The following is a 13867-nucleotide window of genomic DNA, read 5'->3' as shown; positions in this document are numbered from 1 at the left end:
TCTCAAAATGGATTTCAATAAAGTCTACTTCCGACAGGAATTGCGGGGGTGGGTGTTAAAATCTAAAATTTTTATTTCTAACCTGTAACTTCTACAGACTCAAAATTTGGTGGGGATCTTCGTGTATGTAGGGATATTCGTGTATTTCCTTACAACAATCGTCTTTTTGGCAGCGGAGAAAAAGTCATTGAGAGGTTTCAAATACTTAACTTTAAATGTAGCTATCCAATCAACGGACTAAGAATTTTACATTCATTTTACTTTTGCAGACTACATAACCGACGAATTCTTTTATTGCGGGATCGCGGAAATGTAACAGATTAAAATGAATGCATTTTCCAAGCACATGAGATGTGGAAAAGAAATTTAGTTACTTATTCCAATAGAATTCATAAAAAACATGCACAATTAATTTTCTGTAAAAAAAAAATTGGTTGCCTGTAAAGTCGGTATACGGGCGAAAGTTTTACGTGACAACGACTTTGAGTGGTAAAATAATTTTAATGTGAATATTCATTCGTATAGTAGGAAGAAGGATGAAATAATAGTAACAATTTAAAACATTTATTTATACAAAGAATTATATTTAAAACATTAATTTATACAAAGAATCTCGCACTGAATTTCATATTAACAAAATTTTTTTTTTACCTTTACACATACATACGTATTTATATACAAATATACATACAATAACTTGCAATACATTTGCGTACAATGAAACAGCGTTTACTACAAAGGGACGCGTGCCTTTCACTTTTTATGTCTGTCTCTCTCGCTCTTAGGCGGGCTAACCATGCCCGAGTGGAAGGGACGCGTGCCTCTCACTCGCTCTCATTGTGAGCGCATAACGTGAGCGGAGCGTAACGCAGTTTCTTGAAGTGTCACCCGGCAAACCAATTTATAAGACGTTGTCACGTCAAAATTGATGTCACGGAGAAAATTTTAGTTAACAGAAAATTCGTCGCACTTGAACCTAGACAGATTTCAACGTCACATATGAGACTTGCAATGACTTTGACTTAAACTTTCAATGCTCATTTAAAATTTTTTTCTTCATGTCAATTATTATTAATTTTTGGAAGAAAGGCACGGAAATGTTATAATGATTGCACATTGAAAGTTACAATGAATATTAGTGAGAAAAATCACCTGGATGAAAGATACAGGCTAAATCGATGCAATTTGGAATTTGAGTAAGTCTAAACAATATCGATGCTTACAGTTCTATCCGCGGGGCCTATTTATGTTCATACAAAAATAAAAAAAAGGAGAATAATAAAAATATGAAAAAAATAAATAAAAATGAAACATAAAATGTAATTTATTTCCTTTTTCAATTCGCCCAGCGAAGCGGGCTGGAAACGGCTAGTAGATATATATATATAGATATTTAAAGTTTACAAATCTCGAGGGCATAGCACGAGTGTATCTTATCCTCGTGCCATAACCATGTTTTATACTAGAATAACGTCTTTAAATGTTAATCATACTAAAATAATCATTTTAATTCCCACATTATGATAAAACTACAATGAATGGACCGTTTGATATTGGAATAAATTAAAGAAACACATGTGTTTTTCACATAAATTTCAATTAACTGTTTGACACACAATCTAATTTTAAATTTATAATATCGACATTGAACATTAAGGGCCTACCAAAGTTATTTTCGATATTTGCGATCCCATACTTGGAATGTGTTAAGGGATTCAAATTTAAATATGTGCCTACTTAAGTGTATGTGTGATTTGCGAACCAAACTTTGTACCTATAAAGGCATTAAATTTTTTTTTGTTAACTTCTGTCGTTGGAGATTTTGAACTTGATTCTGTTGAATGAAAAACTATATTTTAGCAATGTGTGCAATGCAGAAGTGAAACTTCTGAAAAGTCCCTAATTAAAAAACTTATTGAAAAAATGAACAGTCGCTTCATGCAAACTGTATATATATAAATACATAAATAAATTTTTGAGTGCACGAAATTCTCGGACACATTCATTAGAACATTTTGCGGTTTTTTTTAATGTTATTTTTATTTTTTCCGCCAGTATTCACGACTTTTTTCAACTTTAGTTTATGGCATAAATTTAAAATTTATCCAGGAGAAGACTATATTGACACAAATAAAAATTCATCAACACACTTATACTAAATGCATTAAGCACATGGAGTCCGAGAACGTCTAATGTGTTCTATCTCATTCTCTCGCCGGCTGAATCCTATACATTTATGTGTTTTTCTCTCTATGGACTTATTTTTTCGTTTTATCGAGTTTGAAATCACAACGATTCTACAGAAATTTCACTTCGAAATTATAAAGATTAAAAAACGAAAATAAAGCAATTCTTATGTTTCCCTTCTGATGTAGGCCCTTAATATATAAGATAAATAAGGTAAACTGTGAAGTTAGATTAAATTAAATTTAAATGAAAACACAATTTAATTTCAATGATAACGTAATTTAATTCAAAAGAAACGCAAACAAATCGGGCCATATAAGCGAGCTACATCTCATTGCAAACTCAATCTGGTGCCGCCAACCGTTGCGAGAGCATCACGATTTAAGATGGCGTGTCTTAGATTATTATTTTTGTTATTCCTCGTTGCCATAGTAAGGTGTGAAGAATGTAAAGATCCAATAGTCAAAACAGCTAATGGGGAGTTACTGGGCAAACCTAGAGTGTCTACGAATGGCAGGAATTTCATTAGCTTTTTCGGCGTACCCTATGCCAGCCCACCGATTGGAAAATTAAGAGGACTCTCGAGTTACTTAATGTGTTTTTTAGGATTAATCCATTCTGTCCCCCGGCTCTTCTCTATTCCCTTAGGGGAACAAATAGGAATATAAAATTCGGTCTGTTCCACTGCTCCTGATGAGGAGACTAATTATTTCCAATCTTTCCTTCCACTGTTTTCTTGGGGGGGGGGGGGGGGGGGGGGACATTAGAATATAAAAGGTCAGCGAGAATTTAAACTATATAAAATAAGCCTTTATTGATAAATATTTTAGAGTCAAATTTTTCTGGTTCTCGCTCTGTAATCAAAAGAGATAAGCCTTCTTCGCTTTTCAAGGAACAGAATATTACGGAAGCAATTTGGAATCTTAATAATTGCTGTAAAACATGAAAATTATAAATTCTATTCGGGTATTACTTTATTAACCTTTATCCTGGATTATTGCAAGTTTCTTGATAAATTTGCAATCTCTTTTGTAAATACCTCTCGTTCTCTCTGTTTTTGGATTCAGAAAATGCATTTTTGTAGGAGCCTCAACCGATGCAACCATGGTCTGGAGTGTGGAACTCCACACGACTTCCACCTGTCTGTCTTCAGTTCGATCCTTCGATCGATGGAATCACAGGTAATTAGAAGATAATTGCTAACTAATATTTTCTTTTTGTTTTTAGAGAAGCCATGACTGAAGATTTTTTCTATTTCCAATTTAGATAAATTGTTTTCTCTGTATTGTTATTGTTTTTCTGGAATTCGAGTTATGTTATGTTATGAGTAATTTTGGAGTTCTGGGAAGCCATCGGCAAAATAAACTGGCAATCAATAGAGTGTTCGGGGAGCTTTTTGTGACAGATTTCATCATCACCATCATCATCATAACAACCTATTACCGGCCCACCACAGGGCACGGGTCTCCTCCCACAATGCGAAGGGGTTAAAGCCTTCGTCCACCACGCTGGCCAGTGCGGATTGGTGGACTCCACACACCTTTGAGAACGTTATGAAGAACACTCAGGCTTGCAGCAAGACACCGTGAGTGGTGGCATCCTTATGCGGTTTATATTCCATCACGAAACGTTTTTTATCCACGTTTCTGATGCGTGCCGCTAAGATGTGGAACGCCCTCCCAACAACTGTGTTTCCTGCCACGTATAATTTGTGTACCTTCAAGGCTAGAGTCAATAGGCTTTTTCTAGGCAAGTGTGCTCCAACCTAGACCTCATCATTGCTTTCTAACGGGCATGATTGTCGCCAAGCGCTGGCCTATCGTTAATTTAAAAAATGCAAGTTACTATGTTTTCCTTCACCGTTACCGTGACAGATTTGGTCCGAGAGATTTATACCGCCATGTTTATTTCTACCGCCAAGCCGGATTGCTGTGATCCAGTCTGTAAGGCATGGTTACCAGCGTGATTACAGGCATAATATGAGTTTTAACAGCTACCCCTCAGGTTTATGGACTTAGGCTTAGGTTATGGCTGCTTTGCAAAGTGTTTCTCTATTTATAGGCAATGGTTTTCGCCTTTTCGTTATTTGGGCCATCAGCTCGATCCGTCAATATCAACTTAAAAAAAAAATTACCATCGCTAAGTCGTACTGTCTTTTTAGGTGAAGAAGATTGTCTATTCGTAAATGTCCACACACCGAACCTAGATGCCAGTCTGCCTGTGGTTATCTTCATACATGGTGGAGTCTTTACGTACGGAGGTGGAGGACAGTACGACGGTGTACACATGATGGACAGAGACGTTGTCCTCGTGACAGTTAACTACCGTTTGGGACCATTAGGTAAGATTTTTAACATAATTATGATTATTCTAAGCCTTTTAATGTCACTCTTAGGAGAGAAAGAATTAGAGCTAAGAGGGTAAGGGTGTCAAAATGCGCCTAGGGGAAATCCAGTAAGTGAAACTAAAGACGCACAGTAAACGTTCCGTTCACCTGTTATCTACACTTCATTTGGTATTTCATTTACACGCATAAATAATGTAAATTGCTTTTTGAGTATCAGATTATTAGTTAAAGTTACCTTATTCTCAATCTTTAAAACATTAAGGCTACACACACACAGCTAGTGCTTCTAGTATAACGTCTGAATAAAAAATTAGGGGCTTTATAGATAAACGTGGTATTTCGTTGCTTTAAGTTGAAATGTGACAAAACACTACATAACTACTCTGAAGTTATGCTACGTTTAGTTTTAATACCCGTGCAGTATATAACAGTAGTAGTAATAGTAGAATTTTAATTTTGACCTTAAGGTGTTTCGAAACATGAGCGTCATTCCTTTCAGTATACAACGTGTAAATGAAAACTGAAATAATACTTAACAGGCTTTAGAGGATATTATGTACTGTCTCTGAGACTTATCTGTGAACCTAGAACAGAATAGAATAGAATAGAATTGAATAGAACAATTTTTTTTTGCTTTAACTATGCACTTTTTTGTGTTGGAAAGGGGAATAGTGCTCATAGTTTGCCACTTTCTGGCGTGCAATTTTCTCATATACTACGAGTTTATTTTGCATATGACTATAAACTTAACACATTGAATTCTAAACTCTAGATACTAAAAAAGAACTTTCAAAAAATACGTAACATTTATTTTTAAGGAACACATATATTATATTTTTATTTCGTACGAATATTATCTTTACGTTTTCTTACAAAATACTCCCTGCCAATTTGCAAATATGCAAATTTCTAAAATATATAGGCACGATAAAAAATTTTTTTGTTTACAAAAACATTTCGGACCGATTCATAGTATCATAAATTGTACACAATTCCTAGACATTTTTTTTTACCGAATTTCTCCAAACTATAATACCGTACGTTAAAAGTGGGTAAACAAAACCATGATAGGCCTTTTTTTAAATTTCTTTTGATGTTTTATTAGAAAGCACTGGTAAATAATATTTAAATATGCATCTATTGTTATTACAAGAAAATATAATTCTGCTACTTTATCTATTTGATTGTTCGCGTGTGTGATATCTGGTTTAAAAGGAGTTATTCTATTCCATTCTATTCTATTCTATTCTTTTATATTCTAAAAATAAATCTTTGTAAAAATTATTTGTAAAACAAAATATTAATCAATATAAAAAATGGATATAAGAAACGGTCATAAATTAGTAATATCAGCATTTCATCTTAGGAAAGTACAGACAACCTTTGTGGGGCTGAGTATATGTTTTTATACCATGCTACCGAAAGTAATATTAGATTTATAAAAACACATTTAATTCATCGAGGTTACTATACTATTGATAATTTTCTTAATGACAAGATGCCTGGAAAGAAGCTGCTCCGCTTTCATCTCACACAAGATAGAACAAAGATTCTAAAATTGTAAAACGATGTTGGAAAAAAGCAACTGCTTAGTTTCTTGCCGGCTTCTTCTCGGTAAAATATGCCTTCCGAACCGGTGGTAGAGTCGCTACAAACACTGGCTTCTTGAAATAAGTTTCGAAACATTCATCAGTCATCTCACTACCCATAACACAAGCTACACTTACTGTGGAGTTAGATGACGATGCGTGTGTTGTTGATTTATATTAATTTACTAATTTACTTTATAATTAGTAATATATACCTATTTAGAGACGACATAAACTTAAATTTTCTACGTCATCAGGATTCCTGAGCACGGGTGATGAAGTGATACCAGGCAACGCTGGTCTGAAGGATCAGACAATGGCCTTGAAGTGGGTTCGCGATAACATCAAGATGTTTGGTGGCAACCCTGACAGCGTCACTCTTACCGGCTGCTCCGCTGGCAGTGCTAGTGTACACTACCACTATCTGTCGCCACTTTCTAAAGGTACCTACTTTGTATGAGACAAAATTTTGAAGGAGCTGGTCTCACGTTACATATTTGTTACCGAGTGACAGATTCTATTTGGCGTCATTTAATCTGTACCATGCCTCAAACATAACACAATTTGCATATTTTATTACAACATTCAGAATGTTGTCAAATTATTCATAATTATTTATTTGGAGAGCCGAAGATTAGTGGTCGAAGAGCTCAGGCCGCAATTGCCAGAGAGTCGTAATTCGCAGGTTCAAATCCCGTCGGTTCCGATTTTGTTTATGCACTTTAAATTTATAAAAGTTGTCAAACTAATCGGGTTTTAGGGTCTCGTCACCTCAAAAGAACGATGTCCTGCAGTGGACGTCCATGGGCATTATGATTTAAAACTACTTACATACAGTTGTTAGTTTCGTGAAACAGCTAGAAATGTTCACAATTCATAATTAAAATTTCATTATACCATAATTTGAATTATGAACTAAGTAAAATTATGGGATAATAAAATCAAATTATAATCCTTAAATTGTTCTGTCTTGAATAACAGTATTATGTGAAATGTTATTGTTTATTCGGAAATAAATAAAAGAAAAATTAAATAAAATAACTTTTATTTATGGACACATGCGGTAAACAATTCATATTATTATATTTTTTTAAGTTCTAACTGATTGACACCATTATTGTAAGATTGCATGCAACCAGTATGAACTCTTTACGCTTCTCCATATCAGGAGTTTGGAAGCTTACTCAGTTAGAGTTAGGGTTTTTTATTAACCGGACACTCTCAAAAATAATTTTTGACAATTTCTAGGCCTGTTCCATCGAGGAATCGCATTCAGCGGTTCAGCGTTTTCGTCGTGGACACATTCCATTAAACCTGTACAAAAGGCTAAAGAATTGGCTTCCCTCGTTGGTTGTGCTACCACCAATAGCTGTGACATGGCTGAATGCCTCAGATCTAGACCCGGAGAAATGATTGTCAACGCTCAAATCGAGATGTTTGTAAGTTTTATGTTAAGTGATAATAATAATGTATTTATATTTAAGTTTATTTATCTCTGTGTATCTAAGAATGTATATTAACAGTAATTTTGGCTCCCTATACAACGTGTAAACTAACACTGCCCATTGTGCCGATCAGCGGTCAAACCTTAATTTAGCTACAAGATGCTGTATAGTCTAAAATTGTTACTGTATCCTAAGTATCTTACTATATAACGTGTAACAAAATAATATAATAGAACGAAGGCTATATACTATTATGATACCTTCGTTCTGATTTACAAATGCCTAAAAAAATATTGTTAAATCATAACTTTGAAATGTAACTCTTAGTGATACGGGTAACACTATTCATTAAAAACTGCTTAAATAACCGTTAATATTGCCAATAAAAAATTATTTGTATTCTATATTCCCACTTTTAATTCCGAGAGATAGTGGGGCTGGATAGTGGGACGGTAATGTATTGTGATAATGATGAATCAACTGTGACCTTAGGACTGGAGAGTGAAATGGTTCAATATATTCGCGCCGACAGCTGAGGATCCCGCCACTAAAGAGCCATTCCTCACCGAGTACCCTTATACAGCCAGTCAAGCTGGACAGATGCAAGATCTCCCACTCATCGCTTCTGTGACCGCTGATGAAGGATTGTATGCTGGAGCAGGTAATTAAGTTATAATAATAATAATATATAAATATTTTAACCAAAATTCACAAGTAGACTTAAAACTATTATGGTGTAATCATAAATTCTTACGAATTTTACGTAAGAATACACCACCGTGCCGTCGACAAAAGGTAACATCTAAAGAAATTAATTAACACCCACCTACTCACTACATCAATCAAGATATTCCATATAAATAAAATTCCCTCAATATAATTAGGTAGGGACATCGGAAGTTTAAAACTGGTAGTAGGTAGGCAGGTAGGTACTATAAATATATTTTAATAATCATTAAGTTAATCATTAATTTAGTTTTTTTTTATTCTTTACTAACTTACGTAACAAAATTTAATTATTAAAATAAGCCTTACTTAAAAATAAAATGTAACAGATGCAACCTGTTACGGCTGCCTACGCAAAAATCTTCTTAAAAAAATTTAACTTTTTGATGTCGGATGAGATGTTATGTCTCCGCATAACATACAGTCGATAATTTAGTTGATAACTAGACTGCATAAATATCCCACAGTGGGTTAATGCTAAAGCTTATGGTTTCAACCCTGTGACTTCCGAATTTTGATCCCCAGAAATTAGGAAATCTGGTCTGGTAGGTGGTTCCAGACTAGGTTAGTTACCACCCTTCAGACAATACCGCTATAGTATTTACCAGTACGATGCCACGTAGAAACTACCAGGGATATTGGTTTAATAGTTTAATATAACTGCCATAATTCCTAACAGGTTAGCCCGTTCATATCGTCTTCGACAGCACCATCACTTTTCATCAGTCGACATTCAAGGTCAGGTTTCAGGATTAGATCTTAGTAGATTGAACCGAAATCAAAAATACAATTCTGATGGAATCCGGGCGTATAATACTGATATGCTAAAATTGGAACTTTACAATTTAACACCCCTTTTTGGGATGGTAAATGTTTTGAGCTGTGAGAAAACCTGCATATCGCGGTAAAACTGATGTTTATGAGTCCACGCTCTATTTCCCTCTGTAAAAGAAGCTAAAACACCCAATACCTCTTCCTATTTCCGGTAGTAAAATTAGAAATGGATTTTTTAATATACTTAGTCTTTCGAAAGTAAAGTACAACTATTTATTCTTAAGTTCTCGATGTGAACCATCTATTGGCACTCCTTGGCGGTAAAAATGGTCCGTATGGTAAAAGGCGTGACGCTCGCTTAAGCCGCCATTCCCTTCTACGCTTGTTTGTTAACGTTTCCCATCTGCCGAGCGTCTGAAGATGGCCAAGGTTTTTATTATCATTAACCCCATTATTAGTACACTATTAGCCAGTGTATTCGGGTGGATTTAGCAAAAATTCTAACCATACTATTCTGAGCTCTTTGCTATTCCACCCTACTGATCCTGATTATGACTTATTTGCTTTAACACGATACAGAAGTTATATGGTATTTTTGCAGCTTACCAAAAAGAGCCTACCATATTACCAGAACTGGAAGCAAGATGGGAGGAACTTGCTAGCAATATTTTCGAGTTTAATGACACCCTGCCAATTAGTATGCGCACAAGTGTCGCCGACAAGATTAAGCAAAAGTACTTGGACGGCAGACCTGTCTGCCAAGATACTTACGACGAGCTTATTGATGTAAGTAACTTTTCTTTAATCTCTGTCAAAGTAGCATATTGACTGACTCCTTTTATGATAAAGTTTAAAGAAGCGTATTAACTTATACCTAACTTAGAAGTATTTCTTGATTATCTAAACTGACCAGAATATAAGGAAAATAATGAAGTAAAAGAGCACTTAATAGATGAGATTAAAATGTTACTAAACAGATTCTAGGTCATGACGAATCGCTACAAATTAAATTAGAAGAATGAATAGTGACAGACTAAGGTGACATTTTTATGGGGTAGGATACGATAGAAACATTAAATCAATGGGGCAGCAAAGTAAGAATATTTATGTAGAAGCGCTCATACTGAAGACCAGTAGTAACATAATAAATAAACTGCTGAAGACCATGAAATGATCGATGAGCAGCTGCACTGGCAGGAACACACTTCATTAATATAGAAAAAATTTCAATATTGATCTAACCGGCGAAGTAAATCCTAGTTAAAACAATGCTCAGAGAAGCTTTATGCAGCGTCTCGTATTTAAAAATCTAGGTTCGTGTCCAATAAAGGATACAGAACCGAACTCCTAAGTGAACATTTGGATGAAGTATATTTCTAAGATACAAACTATTTTTGTATTATATAACTCAAGCTTTATTGTCTGTAAATATTTTTTTGTTGATAACTAAATACTGTTCGATAAACTAATTACTGTAAAGGTCATGCCTGGTGCAAAGAATGCTGACTGCATTTCCACGCGGAACAGCCAGGCTATCATTTTGCGCATAAAATTGAGTTTCATTTATCTTATATTTTTTATATGAAAATGCTTAGCTTAGCTTAATTTTCTTAACATATCAAAGAATTCCGCACAACGCCTGCTTCTATCCAATTTTTACATTTTATGTCTTTTTGCCTAGGCTCTTGGAGATCGTTTGTTCAAGGCAGATGTTGGCAAACTGGCACAAATACATGCCCTGCGATCCAACCAACCGACCTACTCCTACTGGTTTTCGTACAGATGGCAATACAGCTTCTCTAACTTAATGGCTGGAAACTTGGAAAATTACGGTGCGCTAACTCGTATTACGTTAAAAGAGTCCTGAAGGAAGACATATAGATATTACTTTACTTTACTTTTGGGGGGCTGTAATGTTACTAAGGTATGTGCGTTTTAAGCAATTAAACATCACTTGTTGTAACGGTGGGCGTAAACATCATGAAGAAATCTGCATGTCGGAAAGCTCTCCGTAATATTCTCGAGGGCGTGTTGAGTCCACGTGGTCTACCCCTTAACCCTTCTTATTATGGGAGAAGACCCGTGCCCTGTAGTGTTCCAGCAATGGGTAGATGATGATGATGAGTGCTTCTTACCCCGGTATAAGTTTGTGTCACTTGGGAATAACTCACAGCGATCGGTATTTCTATTGCTGAAAAACTAAAAAGCTTAGATGTAAAAGCAAAGTAATAGTAGTAAGAGCTTTTTGTGACAGAGCTCGGGGTAAGTACTGCCAGGCTTATTTCTGTTACTAAGCAGTATTGTTACAATATTATAGTTTTGACATTTACAGTGATTATAATTTGACATGAATAATAATTGATTAGATATTTGTAATTTTGATATCAGTCTTAAATTTTATTCTTATTTTAGTAAGTAGGAATTAGTGTACGAACATATATATTTTTTTGCATGCCATCTAAGGCGAATTGTTTGTCCCTATATATATATGTCACTTTAGTTATATATATTATTAAAATTTACATAACATGCATGCATTGTCGTATTAGGATAACTTTTTCCTGTAATGACAAAAATGTAAGATGGGAATAAATAAATAAATATTTTGTCTACCAACAATGTAAAACCAATCGGCAAATAAACGATTTGATTGTTACAATGCAATGTTCTGGTCCGAAGAGCGTGGCATAAAGCTTAACACCTAGGCCCCTGGTTTATAGAACATGGTGGCATTTTGTAGGACATGTTCCTTGCATGCCCTTTGAAATGTTGCTGTACTTATAGGCGATGGTATTTTACTTTTTGTTGATTTTTGCTTCTACACTTAAAAATCAAACTAACAGCCAAGTGAAGCTGTCTAGTGAATCAATAAAATTATGATATTGTTACAGGAGTGAGCCACGCTGATGATGTGATCCTAGTTCTCAAGTTCCTACCGACGGAGACAACTTGCGCTGAAGATCTGCAGATGAGAGCTGCTCTTCTCGATATGATCTACAGCTACGCAACGACTGGGTAATCTTATGCTATCTGCTTTTTTAAAACTGTAATATTTAGAACAAAATAAACAGTCATGTTTATTTGGCCTTTGAGGTCATGATGGCAAAATCCTCTTTATATTGCACCAAATCGTATCTAATATTTGATTGTGTGATATATGATCATTTCTTTTTTATTGGCGTGACAACGTCTTATAATTCGATGGAGCCGGCTGCACGTACGAAAAAACATGACGCATGCAGCGTTACCTCGCTCTGAGGCGTTCCATTCAAGGCTTGAAGTGCAAGCGAGAGCGCGGAACACGACATCTGTCTGTCTCCTACTTGAGTGAGCGATGCGTCCGCGTGGACAGCTTCTATACAATAATACATTTACATGTTTTCGGCAAGGATGAAGTGCAGTGAAAAGTGAATGTGGTGTCAATTGTTTATAGCAACGATAATATCTATCAAACAAATAAAATTAAAATTTTCTTTTGAAAAATGCAACCATTCCATCAGTATTTTCTTACGACGTTGTCACGTTCAACTATCGTCAGTAAGCCGACTTTACAGACAACCAATTTTATTTATTTTACTAATGTTACAATCTCACCTGGTGTTATTTGATGATGATGATGATGTCTAAGATGGTAACGGGTTATCATGTTAGTAAGAATGGCAGTTCCGTTAGTATGTATAGCAGTTATACTAAACCCATCCTCCAAATTGATTTCCAAGCGATACTATATTGGAACACTTAAAAGCTTAGCGGCACGGCTGTGTCGGTAGGGTGGTAACCAGTAAAGGCAAAGACTCCCACCACAAGACCATACCACAGAAAATTCAGATATTATAAATTCCTGTTGACCAGAATCTATCACTTAAAACCTTACTGTTGTGCCAGGGAGGTCGTCAAAACCCCAGCCACAAACTAAACATTAGCTTATAAAATATTAAATTTACATATTTTATTCCAGAGTACCAAAACTGCCGAATGCCCCTAAATGGTCGAAAGTTAAGCCGGGAGATGCCGAATTATCTTACATGGAAATTGCCGGACCGAACGACATGAAAATGAAATCAACTGCGGACTTCGGCAACAAAAACTTCTGGGACAGCCTCGGCTTCAATGAAAATGAAGCTTTTAGCGGAAAATATGATGAATTTTAGTAACGCGTAACCAAAAACTAAAAATAAAACTAATTTCAGATGTACTTAACCTTAATTGTATATTGCCGAAAACACATTTTACGTTATGTCGCCACTTTCAATTTATAACAATATTATATATCAACTGTATCTACTTTACTTCGAAATAAATAAAGTAAATAAGTACTGAAACTATCTTTTTACTTTATTGTACGCTCACTACTTTCATACTAAAATAAGGTAGAAATGTGAAAGTGTGTCTGTTTGTGTATTCGTTTTTTTTTTACGTAATAATTGTTAGACCAAGCAGATAGCCTACCTGATGGTGAGTGGAAAACCTTCGCCTATAAATAGAGTTCCACTTCGCAGAGTTAGCAAGGAACACATAAACATCTGCAGTGTTGCCCTGTATCCATCAACTTGAGGCGTAGATATGAAGCTTTTGTGCCTGCACCACGTACGTTAGTACTTTCCTGGACGAGCGCTGTCACAAAAATCTCTACAGTATTGGAAGTAATTAAGAAATACAGTTGAAGGATTCATAAGTATATTTCAATAAAAATCACCCCTGTAAAAATATTAAATCAAAAGAAGCATATTTATTTTTCCATACAAAGTAACTTAAGACATTCTATGTGTTCACTTGTGACAACCCTATTGAAGATAAAA

At 35.1% G+C, this 13867-nt stretch overlaps 1 pseudogene; it reads left to right on the top strand.

Annotated features, from left to right (window-relative positions):
* The first annotated feature begins 2547 nt into the window (after positions 1-2547).
* On the top strand, positions 2548-13320 carry LOC120628686 (annotated as a pseudogene).
* Positions 13321-13867: the final 547 nt, after the last annotated feature.

This window comes from Pararge aegeria, chromosome 13 (assembly GCF_905163445.1).
Source record: "Pararge aegeria chromosome 13, ilParAegt1.1, whole genome shotgun sequence".
Lineage (NCBI taxonomy): Eukaryota > Metazoa > Arthropoda > Insecta > Lepidoptera > Nymphalidae > Pararge > Pararge aegeria.
Note: the sequence above shows the minus strand (reverse complement) of the source record. Positions and strands in the feature narration are given on the sequence as shown.